This window comes from Marmota marmota, unplaced genomic scaffold, assembly GCF_001458135.2.
Source record: "Marmota marmota marmota unplaced genomic scaffold, marMar, whole genome shotgun sequence".
Lineage (NCBI taxonomy): Eukaryota > Metazoa > Chordata > Mammalia > Rodentia > Sciuridae > Marmota > Marmota marmota.
The window spans coordinates 3,757,876-3,770,053 of NW_026000101.1; the positions used below are offsets into that span (position 1 = coordinate 3,757,876).

The 12,178-nt window shown below is 42.8% G+C and overlaps 1 protein-coding gene across 7 annotated transcripts in view; it reads right to left on the minus strand.

Moving 5' to 3' along the window:
- Palm2akap2 (PALM2 and AKAP2 fusion) overlaps window positions 1-12,178 on the minus strand; it is a 456,764-nt gene that overhangs the window by 16,338 nt on the left and 428,248 nt on the right. The window lies entirely within an intron of this gene.

Genomic DNA, 12,178 nt, shown 5'->3' on the forward strand with positions numbered 1-12,178 from the left:
TGACCACTGAGCCACATCCTCAGCCCTATTTTATATTTTATTTAGAGACAGGGTCTCACTGAGTTGCTTAGCGCCTCACTTTTATGCTGGGGCTGACTTTGAACTCACGATCCTCCTGCCTCAGCCTTCCGAGCCACTGGGATTACAGGCGTGTGCCATGGTCAATTCACTAAGTTGCTTAGGGCCTTGTCAAGCTGCTGAGGCTGGTTTTGAACTTGAGGTCCTCCTGCCTCAGCCTCCCAAGCCACTGGGATTACGGGTGTGCTCCATGGCACCTGGAGGAAAGTAGTTTTTAACATACAAAAGAGGGATTCCACTTCACAGCCACAATTGCACTGATCAACTTAGTAAAAAGCATATGCAATGATCCAGATAATTTTAAAAACTCTTGATAACAACAATAACAAATATTTCAAAATCTCCAAATTCACAAGAAATCGTTTCTATTTTTTATTATAGAAGTTAGGAACTGCTAATAATGACTCCATAGGCATTTTTAAATAACCTACAATAAATATTTATCAAGATTTTACCACCTGTGGTCCTTCCTTCCTTCCACTTGTTGCATTTTTTAAAGAAATCCCAGACCTGGGGTCATTTTACCCCTGTACACTTAGCATACACCTCTAAAAATTACAACTGACTTTTAAATTGATGGCTTGAGAAGTGGTCCAGCACAGAGGTGAGCACACAAGTTTTGGAGCCCTTGTGCTGGAGTCTGAATCCACTACTTAGGTGCCAAGTAATTCTGGGCTGGCAACCCACTGTTTTTATACCTCAGTTTCCTCATCTGTAAAGCAGATATGATGACAGAAGTACCCGCCCTTAGTTGTTAGAAAGACTGAGTTAACATTTATAAAATTAGTATTTAGAACAGAAAGCATCCAATGAGTCCAGCTACCATTTAACCATTATCTCAAAGGATAATGTGACTCCAAGGGTGAGGACACACAGTTTCATGAGTATCTTGCAGCTCTTCCAGGACCAGAAATAGACACCAAGTTGCTTTGTTGTCATCTCCAGTTGTTGACCTCAAGTGTCCAGGTAATCTCCCAATGGCCACTCATCCGGCACTAAACGTCTAGTCTAGAAGGCACAGTGGAAATCCACTGCCTCTAGCTGCTGCCTCTCACACACCAGGCAGCAGGGCCCCTCAGCCTTGTAGAACTTGGTTTACCTCCTGTGACAGCCTTTTCACAAGCTGACTTGATTATTGAAGCATCTGTTACAAACTGCAAAAATGACCTGAGGATATGAACCGCTTCAACTATCAGTGAACCCCCCAAGCATTTGAATGAAGACCCCCTTAGAGGAGGGCCTAGCTGGTCCTGGTCACTGTGGTACATGGCACATGGCAGGAGCTGTGGTACATGGCACATGGCAGTTGACACGAGCTGATAAAACCAGTTATGTCCACAAGGAAACACATGTACTAGCCGCTTAGCAAATGCTTATGGATTGGGACAGAACCTCCCACAAGGAATCAGAAGAAAGAGTTCAAATACCTTCCCTGGAACACATGAGATGAAACATTCCACGGCCACAGAATCACACTCATGGCTCTGTGGCAATGACAATGGCATTTCACAGATGGCCTTCATATCACTGAATCCTTGTGTCTTACGATGTAGTTAGGGTGGATGTCCTGACACCTGGAAATGGCTTAGACCATGGAGGCCCAGAGGCTAACTCCTGCACAAGTGACAGTTGATAGTCACTATTATAATCTGGTGGTTGGTAGCTGATCTCTAGGAGGAGATGAAGGCTGCAAGGAAGCTGTGGAGGAGGTGAAAGGTGGCTACAGAGACGTGGTCAGCCTCGAGACAGTAAAGACACTTCCTGCTTATTTATTTCCTATCATTCCAGCAACTCAAAGCCCATCCCTGGAACCAGTGTTACCAGTGATAGCCACCAGAGGTCACAGGAAGGAAGGCTGGCTTAGTAGGCTGGAGCAGCTGCCCCCCAGAGGAAAGGTGGCTGACAACAACCTGAGAGAAGAGGCTTTGTTCAGATAACCAACCAAGATCATGTCATGGCCTCAGGCAGGTGGGGCTGTCACAGGTCCCCAGACAAAGGAGGTGCTGTGCTTCATCAGCAGGCACCTGGTCAGTGTCAGGGGAAGCTGGCTTGGCCAGACTTTTCTGCTGGGCCCCGTAATCCCCCACTGTCTCAACGAGGATGGTGAGAAACTTCTGCTGCTCTTCCCCCAGCAGTGGACCCTGCAGACACCTCCACTGTTGGACCTCAGAGATCATCACAGGAATGTGAAGTGAATGGTCTGTGCCGCAGGCCTGCGAGGTCAGTCACATCCTTACCGGTGGCACCATGAGGCCCACTGAAGTTCTCTGGCCAAACAGTGAGTTATGCCCCAAACAGTGAGTTATCCCACAGTGAATCTCACCGCCCCTCTTTCTCCAGAGGTGCCTCCCTCCCAGCTTACCCCATCCAACCTGGCCCTGGCCGAGGTTTATCCACCTGCTGAGTGATTCAATAGCTGAAATACCTCCAAGTAGCCTCCAATTCAGCGATTAACTGTCCAGTTTCTCACCTGGACTTAACATTCCACAGAAGAGTTCTCCTGAAGGACCCCAGTCACTGTCCTGAGAAACAACAAGAAGAGACTGTGCCATGCAGAGCCAAGGGCAGCCCTGGGTTGCTTTAGCCTGAAGAGGGGACCCAATGGTAACAGAGCAGGGGACAGGTGCAAGGTGACCTCTACATCCGCCATAGGGAAACAACAGAACAAAATCAGACTGAAATTCTGAGTGCAGAATAGGAAACATTTTTGAGTGTATTTCATAAACGTGATTTTTGTTCAAACTACTCCATCTACAGTGATATCAGACTTAGAGTTTTGCAGGTGTTTGAGGATAAGCAACTTGGCTCGGCTGGATTGATTTCAAAGCTGTTTCTAAACATGTGTCCTATTACCTTGGCTATGTGAGCTGGTACCCTCAATGCTGTAAACAAGCAAAACAACCCCCCCCAAAAGCATTGTAAAAATAAACTTGGATTTAAATAAGGAGAAAGGGGAGAGGAAGGCGAGGGGGAGAAAGGCAGAGAGACAGAGACGAAGGTCCTACGGGAAGACTTCTGGGTCTGGTCCTAACATAACCATGAATTGCTAATGCAAGAACAAAAATGCAGCATTTCTCAAATTTATTTAACCAGAGAAACTCACTTCATGGAATGCCTATTAAACTTTCAAGGAAGGCAGTTTAGGAAATATGCTTCTCTGATGAATAATACTGGCTAACCAGCTTCCAAGGAACTTTCTGGCACTAGCTAGTTTGGCTGACAATTAAGAATGAGCAGAAAGCTTATGTACAAGAACTTCGACCTTAGTAATTAAAAAGACAATTGAACCAAAGTATCTGCCTACAGGAGAATGGTTACATTAGGTATGACTAGTTTTTAGCCATTACAAATCATGTTTCAGACTAGTTAAAAGTCATAGAAAAATACTCAAAATATATTAAGAGGAAAAAGCAGTTATATTGTTGGCATTTAAGAGGGTAGGCTCGGGGGCTGTCTCATTGTGAGGCAGTCTAAGGAACAGGGAGAGAATTTCATTACAAATCCATTACCAAAACCAGGCAGGATTTCATTACAAATTAGCCAGCACTGTCTCCATGAGTGGAAAAGAAAAGTGGGAAACATGAATTTGTGTTTCCTGTTTATTTATGAGAAAGAGATAAAGCATTTTCTAGTCCAGAGAAAGCAAGCCGTGCCTTGGCCACACTTAGGGATTTTCCAAGCAAGAAAGGATTTCCCTGGGGCACTTGAAGTGGGCTGTGCTGACAGGAGGGAGAGAAAAGAATCTGCAATTCCTCCCACCCAAGGGAACCCGGGAGAGGGCTGTGTATATTCCGAACACAGCTGCTGTCAGTCCTGACAGCTCAAATCCTCCTTCTGTAGGAACAGGTCTAACTTCAAAAAAAGTAACAAATGTGAATTCCACAAGTTTAGAGGTATTTTGTGGAAATCAAAAGTTTAGAGTATTCGGTGATTGTGAAAGATTCCATCTCCATGGAGTCTGAGGTCTTCAAAGATCCTTGGTTTCTACATTTCTCAAAAGAAAAGAAAAAGCCACCACCCACTCATATTTAAAAGCCACACCAAACAGAACAAAAACACCCACCAGATGACATGCCTGGCCCAGGCCTCCTTCAATGACCTTCTTTCTTCACACTGCGCTAGGACTAGGTCACACACATCTAAAGCAACTCACAATTCTACAGAAGTAAGGAGCTCAGTCTTGGCAGTTGCAATTTCCTTTCCTCTCAGTGAAAGGGAACATCCTGAATGTCAGCTCAAGGGCACACAGAGGCTGTGACCCACACTAGGAGCTGATCATTTTTATTCTTTCTTCTCCTCCTTTGAAGGCCCCAGGATGGAATGATGGGAATCTTGCGTCGCAAACCTAGCTCAGGAATGAGAAATAACCCTTCCTGGTGGAACTAATCTGAGAAAATGTCAAATACAATTGCTTCAAGGTAAGACAGGTTATTTGATGAACTGCTGACCCTATGAATGTCACTGGAAGATGATAAAATGCAAGAGTCCAGAAAACACTATCAGAAAACACGAGAAGAGCCACGTTAGACAGTTGACATGGACTACGTCAGTTCCCCCACCATCTCCCTGAATCTTGGGATAGAACCAGGGAAGCCAAGCTTAAGATGAAAAAGAGATAAAAGGTTCATTAAAACAGTAACAATGACAATTATAGTGAAAAGCATACTTTCCCACAAGATCTTTTTATTAAACACATTCCTACTAACATGGTGGGCTTGGCTAGGTGAACATCACCTCCCCATAAGAAAAGAAAAAGGGAAGCAAACTGATGGTGATACTTGTAATTTTACTATCACCCAATACATTTAATGATGAACTTTGTCATTCCTTTGTTTTTGAAAAAGAGTAACTATTGAAAACTCATTCCTGAAGTCCAGTTTTATAAGAGTAATTTTAATTCCACGGAAGTACTTAGAAAAAAAATTTAAAAACTAGGAATAGAAACAATTTGATGACATACATTCTGTTATTATTTCAGGTTCACAGCCACTGCAGAAAGCAACTCCTAAGTAATTCTTATCAAATGAATCTGAAATGTCAAACTCACTGGGAAGCACAGAGCAAGTCACTATGGTCAGTAAGAGATGCAGTCATATCCTGCCCTGATTCTAGCAGTCACTGGGGACATCCTGCTCCCAAGCCTGGCTTTGATTAGCTCATTTCTTACCAGGGATCTTGCAAGAATTACGTCTTTTGATTCACTTCCTCTTTCTCAGCTCAAGACTATGCACTTTCTTTGTATGTAGCTGAGTCTAATTCCATGGAAAGCTCCCCCCTAACTTGGAGCATGGAGTAGCCGCGGGGGAGCAAGCAAACAAGGACATGTGTATTGACCCCATCAAGCTGGAGCATCAGCAGAAGCCAACCCAGACACCTGGATCTATCAGAAGAGCTAGCACAATTAGCAAGAGAGAAGAACCTGCTTGCACACAGGAAATTAAGCTGACAGGGGATGTTCTGCCTTTTCCCAAGTTCTACTGCCCAAGAACCATGACCCCAGGCTTGTCAGAGAAAAAATCTGGGAGTTTCTGCCTTCAACAGTGAGGCTGAAAATTTCTCTACTACAATACCCTCACTTTTTACCAAATGCTGCTTTAATGGAGGCTTTTCCTACCAATTTCTTTCCTAATGGTGTGTATTTTTTAAAGGAACATATCTGCGAGGTTCAGATACACCGGGAGATTCAGGGAAAAGAAAAGAGAACAATCACAGGCAATCATGACATTCTAGGCCACAGGTTTACATTAGTTCATTTTGACCCCGCTACACCTAACACGTTCATGTAAAGTTAACAGAGTGAACATTTATCCCTGCTTGTCCTCAAATTGACAAGTCAATTTCTTGCGTGTGTACCCTGTTCTTTCAGTGATTTCAGGGAATAAGCCTTTTCCAGTGAACTACCAGAAAACACAAGAATAGCAAAGTTAAACAATTGACATGGATTATGTCAGTTCCCTCACTATCTCCCTGAATCTTGGGATAGAACCAGCAATTTAGCCTACTTATAAATGGGGCATTGGAATTCCATTGTGAAGTAATAAGGAACCATTCAAAGTCACTACGTTAGTGCTGTTTTGTGGCTTCTGAGAGCCAAACTCATATGCCCAGGCCATTGAAAGCAGAGAATTCCAGAGCTATGTTGGCTCAAAAAAAAAAAAAAAAAGATGTTCAGAAAGGACCCAGAAAATGCAGGAATTGGGCCTGTGACCGGGAGAAGGCAGAGGGAGGTTTAGCTCAGTACAGTCCCTGAAGGCTGGAGAGGGGAGTGGCTACTCATAGGGCAGGCTCAGCTGAGGTACAGGAGAGGCTGGGAAAAGATACGGAGTCTAGAGCAAGTGGGCTTGGGTTCATGCCAGGCTTTACCACTTTCTGGCTGAGTAGCTTTGAACAATTTATTCAGCCTCTCTGGGAGCTAGTATTAATTCTTTGAAAGAGCATAACAGTATAGGTTTTTATGCTTCATTCCAAAATTCATAAAGCTCTGAAAACCAAGTTTTTTTTTTTTTCATAACTTATTTGGCAGCAAACCATGACATGAGACTCTTCTTAGTATTTATTTATCCACTTAATGCAACTCATTTTTCCTTAGTTTTACAGCAGACATTTAATTTTATGACAGGGTTCTTCCCTAGAACTTTCCAGGTATATTGAAACCATGGCATCAGTACTGCATTTTAAATAATAGCATAGACCGTCATGACCCTTCTAAAATCAGAGAAAGTCTGCATCCAGAAATATATCAAGGGCTCAGAGAGTTTGTGTGAGATTTTTAGAGGACTGTTGGGAGAAATGAGAAAAATATGAGTGAAATAACTAGTATGGGACACAGCTTTAAGGTCTTGTTGAGTCATGGCTATTGTGATTAGACTTGTGTCACCAGAGAATGTTCAGGAAATGCAGCAGTGGACAATAGCCATCTGTTGGACATTCCATATTAAGCTTTAGCTAGCTTCACTTGGCCAGCTGGGCCCCTGCAGGCTGCCCAGTAAGTAAGTGCCTGCCTGGCAGGAGAGGGAGGCACTGCATACTGCTGATAGCCCCCTCCCACTAGGCCTGTGATGGAACCCTCCTCCAGTTGCTGATAAAGGGTTTTCTACTGTGGAGCAATGGAACTTGGCCTTGTCCAGCTCTAATATAGCATGAAACGAGCCATCAAGCTCCACCTCATGAATATTGTATTGATATTCACATACAATATACATCTTTTTTCTTTCTTTCTAGGACTTGCCTTTGGGATATTTAAAGATAATGAGGAAGGGGGGAAAAGACCCAGTTAATAATCTTTAGAGTGATATAATGATCACTCATGCAGAATTTTCATCCAAACTGACCTCAAATGTCAATCGATACTCCCTGTAAATTTCATTTTTATAAGTTGTATAGCGATCACATCTTTCCACTATTAGAAGACAAGAGCAGACATGCCACTATCGGGACCAATATCCACACCTCCTCTTACCATTCACCATAATGTACCATCCTACTGGGCAAAATCATCTGACTTGATAGATCAATTTAACATCCAGTATGAAAACAGAAACGGTTTCAAAAAAACAAAACCAATCGTCACCTGGGTTTCTCTGGCATGCTTAGAACTTGGAAGTGAAACCAGGATATCTGATAATAGACACAGGCACTAAAGTAAGAACTGTCTGTTGGCACCCCCAATATGAAAAGATATTTGAAACATGTCTAACATGATGTTAACTGTATGTAACATCAATAAAAATGTTTGGATACCCCCTCTTCCTCTAATTCTCTCTCAAGAGTGTTTTACAGCAGTATGTGGGTCTCCCCTTTAAATAGGGCTCCTGCAGATGCCAAGTTGCTTCCTTTATTTTCCACTTCTAAGCTCTGTCAGCAGGGGGCGTACACGTGCAAACTCTCAGCAAACAGTTTGTCAAGATGCCTTCAGAAGTACTGGAACATGGAAGAGCATGATCCAACCCTGCATAATGCACTCATTAAAGCAGGGGCACTTTTAGCCCGCCCATTCATGGATGAAGACAGGACAATTCAGAGATGTGCAGAGACAATTAGCCCTTGGAAAGCTCTCACTGGCTTTCCACTGACCACAGAATAAAGTTTCAAGTCTAAAACCTTTAATGTGATTGATGTAGCTCTTTGTTACCTGGCTCCAAATCAATCTGTGTTTTGTTCGAAGCTCTTCCTTTAAACTACCTTGGCCTGATTTAAATACTTCAAGTGTGCCAAGTTCTCGATTCCTTTTGAACCTCTCTAGGAGCAATCTATCCCACTCCCTTCAGCCCAACCTCTTTGCCTCCAATTCTCAGCTTAGATGGTTATTTCCCCAAGGAAAGAAGACTTTCCCTTTCCTCCAAATGAGGATATGAGGATATACTGTTTGTTCTGTGTTCTCACCAGTCTCCACGATTCTCTGACATAAAGCCGCTGTGCTGCTGTCATTTCCTTTACTGAACCAAAACTTCCCTGAGAGCAGGGACTGCCCACCTTGTTTACCTTTTATGAACAAATGTCACTCCAATTCTATTTCAATGGCTCTCCTTCCTTTAAAAGTCAGATGAGAGCAACAACATGGACTTTCCAGATAGTAAGTCTTTGAAATGGCTATATCAAAATAGAACTATCATTCTCCATCCTTTAAAGCTAAGAATCAAAACAAAACAAACTAAAAGCAAAACCAAACCTCTTTGACACTAAGGGAATAGGGTTTGTGTCTAGATAATTTATCAATGGGAAGGGTTAGTACATCTCTTTTTCCATATGGCATCTTGATATCAGTAAATTTTATCTGCCTTAATGTTTTAAGATTCCAGCATATTTCTACTAGAATTTAGAAATTATATTTTTGAATCTTCAATCTGAGTCACAACAAACCAGCTGAGTCACTTCTTCTGGCAGGAAATGTAAAGCATGCTGTAGGGACTTAGCAATACCTCTCACAAAACCAAAGTCAGAGCCAGCGGTCCTGACCCTGGCCATGGATTGTTCAGTTTGACTTCTCAGACTAATGTGTCAGCTTCCTCCTTCATCTCAAACTTGGAGGTTGGTTGGCAAGCAAAACTACAAAGGTTTCCAGGCATGGACAGAAAAAAAAAAATTGCAATTGCATTCAGTTTCTTTTTATCCATGTTGTAATTCTGGGAAGACTGGTATCTTCTTTAAATGTTCTCGAAATAAGCATGGAGGAATAAGGGGCACACACATCATAATGGTGATTGCATTCAATGTGACAACCAGACCAGGACAGAGTTAAGACTTACACAGATGAATTACTATCTTCCTAAAGGGACCAAAATCTATCCTGTGGGGGTGAGACTTGGGAAAGGAGATCAGCATTAGCACAGAGGGAAGCTGTGGGGAAAGTAGTCCTGGGTTGCTGGATGCCAGGTGCCAACATTAAGCCCTGACTTGTTTTAAGGCCAATTCAATCCTGGTGGTGAATCTTGATGACAAGAAATGTCTTTATATCAGGCAACTGTTTACATGCTAGAAGTAATTTGGGAGGCAATATGGTGAGTGTTTAATTAAGAGATGGAGTAGAAAAAAACCAAAATACCCACCTCTATGGTCTGAATGTATGTGCTCCCCTCTCCAGTTCATATGCTGAAGCCTAATTACCAACAGGGTGGGGACCTTCGAAGGTGATGAGACCCTGAAGGCTGAGCCTTTATGCATATATGAGATCTCTTATAAAAGAGGCCATACAGAGCTGACTGCTTCTTCCCTTTCAGTATGTAAGGACACCAAGAGAAGATGTCATCTATGAACCAGGAAATACCAGACACCAATCTGTTGGCACCTTAATATTGGACTTCCCAGCCTCTAGAACTGTGAGAAATGAATTTCTGTTGTTTATAAGCTACTCAGTCCATGGTATTCTGTTATAGCAACCTGAATAGACTAATAGAGTGCTGGTCATACGTGCGTCAGAGAAGATTCTCCAGTAAGATAGTACAAAAGAAGGCAAGAGCCAGCTCTAACTGGTATGTGTAGGAAATCTATGTACCTGCTTCTCAGGTGAGCAGAAGTAGAACAGGTGCCCAAAGAACTTTCCTCCATCAGTGAGACTTCAAGTTCCCTTAGTATCACTTACTCATGTAGTTGACTCTCCAGCTTGGGCTGAAACCAAGCTGGTACAAAAGACGTTTTTCCAGGACAGGATGCATGACAGATCTCTGTACCAAGCCAGGTCACAATTAAAAATTTTTAAGTAAACCTGACAACTAAGAATCTTTGCAAAAAGGTGACTTGTCACTCTCAAGCCTGGGCAAAAACTCCTCTCTCAAAATTCTCCTTGCTTCAAGCACTCAGCTGGCTCTGTGGCCATGACCTGAAGGAGATCCCTGTGCTCCTCTTCCTCCTCTTCCCTTCTCCTCTCAAACAATTCAGCCCAACAGTCATCAGGTGGTGCCTGCAGTGGGGGTGGGAGAAGCTACAGTGGCCTAGAGGGATGTGCCCAAAGCAGGTAGGCAGAGCACAACAGTGACTCCCTAGGGAGGGTTGGAGCCCAAGTGGGCTAAGGAGGTAGTGGTGAAGGGGTGGACAGGGGCCACCCAGAAAGTGATGTTGGTACCGATGTTTGAAGAGGAAAATGGGAGACTGGCTATATGGTGGGGATGGGGGATTAACCAAGTAATGAAATATTGGGGATAACTGGAATAATCAAGGCATTTTGTTATCACGAAGGAGGCTATAAATATGGAAAGGAAGAAAACATGAATGAATCTTGTACTAGAATAGAATTAAAATATCTCAGGGTTAACTTAGGGTTCGATAGATAGATAGATCGGTTGATCTTTAAATCTGTCCACTCAGGGTACCTGGGAGCAGTGACAATTCGCTGAGCACACCTGATACCCAGACCTTGGTTTCTAAATACCATTCTTTGAAGTGCTCTTTGAAGATATGAATGATTTCAGGGTTGGAAAAAGCATAAGATGAAACTAGAACATCCTTAAAAAGTGATGCTCAAAGAATGAGGACATCTCAAAAGGAACTGAAGTTAGCCCGAAAGGACTCCTATGAGAGCTTTCTGAACAAACTAGGATAAAAACAAGAGAAGAAATAGACGAGTTAAGCATACTGGCATACATCTGTAATCTCGGCCACTCAGGAGGCTGAGGCAGGAGGATTGCAAGTTCAAGGCCAGCCTCAGCAACTTAGCAAGGGCCTAATCAACTTAGTAAGACCCTGTCTCTAAGTAAAAAATATAAAGGGCTGGGAATGTGGCTCAGTGGTAGAGTGCCCTTGGGTTCAATTCCTGGTACCAAAACAAAACAAGAAACAGATGATAAATTATTGAATTATTGAATGTAATACTTTTCCATAAGACCATACTGACATATAAGTAATAGATTTAACATTTGAGAGGAGTGGGGAAAAGAATCAAAGTATCTCCCACAAAGGAAATGGAAAAAGATAGCTTTACCGTGTGGAAGCCTCGCAGCTTCTCCCTCACTGAAGAGATCAAAAATAATATAAAATGAGGGCTGCAGAGATAGCTCAGTTGGTAGAGTGCTTGCTTCACATGCACAAGGCCCTGGGTTTGATCCCCAGCACCACCAAAATAATAATCATAATATTAAATGATCAGAGCTAAAAGCTGCCCCTGACATGGGACACACTAATACCAGCTACTACCTGTTTGGAGACAGTGAGGATGCAGCACCAAATATATGATGTTCCTACCAAAGACGCACACAACCTGAATGTCATCATGGGAAAGGCCCAAACTGAGGGGCATTTTACAAAACTGGGGTTCATAGGGCATCGTGTTTGGCAATCTACTCTTAGAAACATGTTTGTACTTGGGGATTTTTCTTAAGGTTTGAAGTGGTTTCGAAATTTAAAAATCAATACTGAAGAGTGACTGTGAGTCATAACAGATGTAACGGAAGCCAAGCGTCAAGATGACTTAAGATCTGGGTGGACAATCTTACTATAAAGTAATGCTTCTAAAATTATCTCTGGCAAAGGACCCATCCCTCCCGCCCCCAGTCCATTGTGGACCAATATTTTTGTAAATACGAAACCCCACATTAGGATTTCAGGACGATAGAAATTTGCTGCAGGAGTTTTCAAATGCTGTATCTATCAATGTCTGCACTGATCTCAG